This window comes from Nicotiana tomentosiformis, chromosome 12 (genome assembly GCF_000390325.3).
Source record: "Nicotiana tomentosiformis chromosome 12, ASM39032v3, whole genome shotgun sequence".
Taxonomy (NCBI): domain Eukaryota; kingdom Viridiplantae; phylum Streptophyta; class Magnoliopsida; order Solanales; family Solanaceae; genus Nicotiana; species Nicotiana tomentosiformis.
This window is the reverse complement of record NC_090823.1, coordinates 127,045,815-127,052,518: the sequence shown is the minus strand read 5'-3', so window position 1 is coordinate 127,052,518 and position 6,704 is coordinate 127,045,815.

Sequence of the window (6,704 nt, the reverse complement as noted above, 5' to 3'; positions counted from 1 at the left end):
GTGCTTAAGAAGGATACAATTGCTTATGAGTCGTAGGGCATTGTGGTTCTATGCTAAGGTTTGTAGGGTAAGTTATGGTTAAAGATCATGGTATTTTAGCAAGAAGAAGTATCAATCTGAAGACAAATTCGGAAGAGACTTGGAGAAATAGGACAACTGGGTAGTAGGTTGGATCAGTATGGTAATGGATAAGATCGGTTCTTTAGGTGCTTATGAGGTGGGGGTTTTCTACAGGTGCTTTGTGGCAATACACCTGAACTTGGCGACCTGCGTGGCTTGGTCGAGTTCGAGGAATTTAGTTTTAAGGACTTGATTATGTGCAAATGGATTCCAAAGTATTCTTGATGGTTTCTACCAGTGTGGAGAACGATTGTGTATTGTGATTTTCTCCTGGAAAGAAGCAAAAGAAAGGTTTCTAACTAAAATGGTATGTAAATTATTGGTGACTCAAAGTTGATAATAAGATTCTTGTGCTCTTCACATGATGGAAATATAGATGTTATGTGTTGTACGAAAGCTAGATTTTCATGTACAAAGTGGCAGTACAATCTTGAAGAGAAGGTAACTAATGTTGGACAACATGGACAATTTCAAATAAGTAGATGAATATTATTACTACTTGGTGTTGTATGAGAAAGGGGCGGACTTCAGAAGGTGCATTGTATTTTTACTTACCGATGTATAAATTAGTATTGTGGCACTCACATGGTTGATAGACTGTTGATATTCAAATTTTGTCAAGTGTCACGGAAGAACTTTTAAAGTATTTCTCGTGGGATGATCATGTATAAGAGAGGTTTTAGGCATTCGGGCGGTGGAGATGGAATCAAATATGTTGATTCGCGTGTTCTATGGATTCGGAGATTGGGAGTTCCCAGGAGCAGATTATTTCATGGTTGTGGACTGTGAAGTTGTGGCCGGAGCTATCCATATGATAGAATGTGTTATGATTCAGTCATTATGGATTTTCGAAAGAATTTGTATCTATTTGTGGGTAACCCGAGTTGATTTGGGGGTCCATAGGTAGGCCCAATTAAAATGTGTATTCTACACCGAGCCGGAATGGTTGGCTCCATACTGCTATTATTGAGGGATGTGTCATTTGGTTGATGTTGAACTTATTCGTGTTCTCAAGTGATCTGTGAGTTATTCCTTTATTCTACGAGGAGTTGTGATTCATTGGTTATGTGCACAGATGGTGCGGTTCTATTTGAGCTTTATAGCGGAATTTGAGTGTGATGAGTAATTGGGTATTGCATGATCAATAGCATAATGGTTATGCCCTTTCAGGTTTTTGTGTGGTAGTTTTGTCATTTTCCTCTCCGTCACTATTAAATTGGAGCAGGGTGGCTCAGAGTATATAATATGAACCTAGTGTTAGAATCGGGTAATGGTTCTACGGTGTATGATGAATTTTCAGCGTTTTGTTGTGGAAGTACTTGTTAATCTGGCGGGGCAGTTCTCTCATTTGAGTCATTTTCCATGACTGGGTACATTTGAATTGTTGTGTATTAATGCACGGATGGCACGAGTTGTGGCTCTGAGTTATATTGGTGCGGTATGTCTGTGGAGAAGTTATGTTTAGTAATATGAGGTCATTGGACCTGGAATAGGTACTATCAGGTTTAATTTCGGTATATTCAGGAGTATAATATTGAAAGTCGGCTCAGAAAGTGATTATGGTACCGGTTGGGGCGAGAGACCTCCATGACTTGTTGGTCTGATAAAGGGTTACGAGATTCTACGTGTTTCTTTTATTATCAACAGTGTACGAAGGTTTTGTGATGAGTTTTGTTTCGATATGGGTTTGATACTAGTATGCAGTTGGTTTTGGAGTAGTCACTACGATCAGGAATGGTGCTACGAGCATGCGAGTTATGTAATATTCTGGGTGATTATATCCGTGGTTATAGTTATAGCACGATGCAGCTTATTCGGACTTATACAGTGTGTAAATGTAAGATTCATATCTTGAAAGAAATTTTAAGGGTTGGAAATTAAACTCCAAGGTTTATGGGCTAAGGTCAAATTAATGATTTTCAGTTTCATTGTGTAGTCAAGCCTATGTGGGATAGGGTGATGTGGGTTCACCCCCGGGTATGTGTGTGGTAAGATGGAACGGTGATTTGATGGCTTGGAAATAACTCTTGGCACGTTCGAGGACGAACGTATATTTAAGTGGGGGAGAATGTAACGACCCGACCGGTCGTTTTGAGTATTACAACCTTGCTTCCCCCTTTACTTCTCAAATTGTACTTTACAGCTGTTGTGTGAATTGTCGGGGTAATTGGTTCGGGTCCAGTGAGGTTTTGGAATGAATTGGAACACTTAGTTCCAAGGTTTAAAGCTTAAGTTAAAATAGTGATCGGATGTCGACTTATGTGTAAACGACCTCGGAATTTAATTCTGATGATTCCAATAGCTCCGTATGGTGATTTTGGACTTAGGAGCGTGTCCGAAAAAAATTTTGGAGGTCCGTAGTGAAATTTGGTGAATTGCCGAAAGTTGAATTTTCGGGAAGTTTGATCGGGGAGTTGAATTTTTGATATCGGGGTCGGAATCCGATTCTGGAAATTGGAATAGGTCCGTAATGTGAAATGTGACTTGTCTGCAAAATATGAGGTCAATCGGACGTGATTTGATATGTTTTGACGTATGTTATAGAATTTGAAGTTTTAAGGTTCAATGATTTCGGATTGAGGTGTAATTCATCGTTTCGATATCGTTAGGTGTGATTTGAGGCCTCAAGTAGGTCCGTGTTATATTATGGGACTTGTTGATACAATTGGTTGATGTCCCGGGGGCCTCGGGTGAGTTTCGAATGGTTAACGGATCAAATTTGGACTTAAGGAAATGATGGAACTGTTGCCTACTGGTGTGATTGCACCTGCGAAGGTTTTGATCGCAGGTGCGAAGTTGCATGTGCGTGAAATAAGCCGCAGAAGCGGCCAAGAGTGGGACTGGGCAGTGCTCGCAGGTGCGAGGAATTTGCCGCATCTGCGAGGCTGCAGGTGCGAAGGGGAATGCGCATCTGCGAAGCTCGCAGATGCGAGAATATCGCCGCAGATGCGAGTTTTTAGAGGGCCGGCTGTTTTCCGCAGGCATGCATTTTTGTCCGCAAATGCGGATGCGCAGGTGCGAGCCCAATCACCGCAGGTGCGGAAATGCCTAGGCAGTGTTTAAAAACGAGGGCTCCGAGAATGTTTCTCATTTTGGACATTTTGGAGCTCGGTTTGGGCGATTTTGGAGAGGAAATTTTCCACACAACTTGGGGTAAGTGTTCTTAACTCCCTTGTTATTATATTCCATGAATGCATCTTCATTTTTGGTGTAAGATTATTGAATCTTCAAGAGAAATGGAAGGAAATTTCTATAATGTCACAAAACCAACGTTTCAAGTTTGAATACCGATTTGGAGTCGGATTTGAGTGAAATTAGTATGGTTGAACTTGTAATTGGATGGGTTGTCGTATTTTGTGAGTTTTGTCGGATTTCGATATGTGGGCCCCACGGGTGATTTTTAGGGCGTAATTTCGAATTTTGTGAAAATATTAGTATTTTGATATGGAATTAATTCCTATAAATTTTGTTGGCTGAATCAAATTAATTATGACTAGATTCGAGCCGTTTGGAAGTTGATACGCACATAATGGGATTTCTGGAGCATTGTTTAGCTTGCTCGACATTGGATTCAGCTTGTTCGAGGTAAGTAACTCTTCTAATCTTGGAGTTGAGGGTATGAACCCTGAATATATGTATTTTGTGCATTGTTGGGAGATGACGCACATGCTAGGTGACGGGCGTGTGGGCGTGCACTATAGAAATTGTGACATAATTGTTTATGTGGAATTTTATAGTTAAATAATCTTGGCATTTTTCATACAATTTTATGTGTTAAATAAATTGAGCTTAAAATCATATTTAAAAAAATCATGTCGAGGCTATGTGTCAATATTATTGGGACCCACAGAGGTCATATTGTTGTGAATTATTGTGTTAAATTGAAAATTCATACTCAATCATATTCATTTCATTGCATATCATAACTCAGTTTTATGACTCTATTTTAATGCATATAAATATTTTGGGCCGAATGCCCTGTTTTACTGAAATGCCCGAGTGGCTTGATTTGGGAGGATGAGTGTGGATCGGGGCTGCCCGCCTGCAGCATACTTTATGACTGAGTGAGGCCCAAGGCCTGATTTGTGAGGATGAGTGTGGATTGGGGCTGCCCGCCTACAACATACTTTATGATTGAGTGAGGCCGAAGGCCTGATTTGTGAGGATGAGTGTGGATCGGGGCTGCCCTCCTGCAGCATACTTTATGACTGAGTGAGGCCGATGGCCTGATTTGTGAGGATGAGTGTGGATCGGGGCTGCCCGCCTGCAGCATACTTTATTATTATCGCATGTGAGTTGTCCGTGCAGATTATAGCGTTTGGGCTGAAGGAACCCCTCCGGAGTCTGTACACACCCCCAGTGAGCACAGGTACCTACTGAGTGCGAGTGCCGAGTGCCGAGTGCTGAGTGACTGGGAGGCATGAGTGATTGTGAGGTATGCCCGAGTGGCAAGAGTGATTGTGAGGTATGACCGAGTGGCAAGTGTGATTGTGAGGTATGCCCGAGTGGCAAGAGTGATTGTGAGGTATGCCCGAGTGGCAAGAGTGACTGTGAGATTTGCCCGAGGGGCAGTATATGAGTGATGTTCTGCCCAAGGGAATGTTTATGATTTTATCAATGAGTTGCATTGCATTGGCATGCACACATGACATACATGCATAGAGATGTATTTCCTCGTGCAGTACTGTATCACATCATTCATGATTTTTCACACATTATTGACAGATGGGCATAGTGATGCATTTGTTTTTACACGGGTTATCCAGAAGGAAAATAAAACATCTTATTTATTATTGACAAGATTTTGGGAGAAAGTTATTGTTTTCAAACTATTCATATTTTTGGCAACTCCAGTAAACGATTTGGGTTTTCACTGATGTATTTGAAAGAAAGAACTACTATTTTTTTTGAAATCATGATTTGGCTAGGTATTTTATCCCCGAGTTACTTATGGTATTATTTGCTTTATGTTGTTATGGATTGTTGTGGACTATTGGTTTTGGACCCGACTTGGTGGAAGCTCGTCACTACTTTTAACCTACAGCTAGGTTTGTTACTTACTGAGTACATGGGGTCGGTTGTACTGATACTACACTTCTGCACATTGCGTGCAGATGTTGGTTGTTGTTGTTGCTGCGCTCGATGGTTGCGGGACTTGAAGATGTACCTGCGTTCCTGTTGTAGCTGCCTCTTGTTCAAGGTAGCCTTAGATTTATAAAATCTCTGTTTATGTATTATTCAAACAGACTATGTATTTATTTCATTTCCGCTTTATATACTCTATTCACTTAAATTTCTTTAATAATTGTTATTGGGATTGGATAGTTGAAAGTTGGCTTACCTAGCGGGTTGGGTTAGGTGCCATCACGACTAGTTGGATTTTGGGTCATGACACGCATACTCTCAACACCATTTCCGATCACAGTAACTACTCGATACCAACCAAGTACTAGCATTAAACCCCACATTCCACATAACCTTGTTCCAAAACTTTCGTACACTTCTGATAATGAAAGAAACATATAGGAACTCACAATCACTCATCAGATCAAAATGTCATGGAGCTTTCCTCGTTCAACAAGTACCATAGCCAATTATTTAAGCCAAATTCTAAATTATTCTTCCAACACGCTATAATCAATCCCGATAATATCCATTCTTGGTCCAATGACCTTATATCACCAAACACAACTATTCTAGCTATTCCGGTGTAATTCTGCCTTTTTTTGTTTTTATTTTTTATTTTTTTTGTATCGGCACAGAACATTATTTAAAACCAACTCATCAAATTCTCTAAGAAGAACATATGTGTGTGCATGTGGACAAATTTCTCAAATTTCCCTTATCAGGCAATATCTTAGCATGTAGAGGAAGGAAGCAATTAATCAGATAAACGATCAAGGAAACGCGATTTCCACACTCTGCACGGACAACTCACGTGCTAATAATAGAACCCGCATGGATAACTCACGTGCCAATAATATCAATATATGGATCTGCACGGATAACTCACGTGCCAATAATATCAATATATAGATCCGCACAGACAACTCACGTGCCAATAATATAATCTGCCTGGTATCGTCCCAGGCCTCCAGTCCAAACATATTACATGGGAGTATTTAGACAGGTATATGATGTGAGAGATAAGATTTTCATGTTCCTGGACTAGTATAAATGACATGCTAAAGTATAGGCATGTAGAAAGTGTGTTATCATTGCTCAAATAAGAAATCTTTCATCACTGAGGAATTATTCAAGTTCGTTCAGGGATTTTAACTCTTATGTAGCCTCAAACACGACTCAAATAACTCACGTAATGTTACAGATATGAGAAACATCATAGCTTAAATCTTAACAGTCAATTCTAGGCTTATTATATCCTAAAAGCAATCCAAGCATGGATAAATAGCCCTCTAAAAAGTCCTCAATGACTTAACCATAACACTTACTATTATCTAGTTAACTTGGCCACATCTTCACAGTCCGCGACCCCGAAACAATTTGCTTCTGAGAACTCCCAGTCCCCAAATTGTAGAACACATGAACCACTGTAACTTATCACAACTCCAGCACTCGAATGA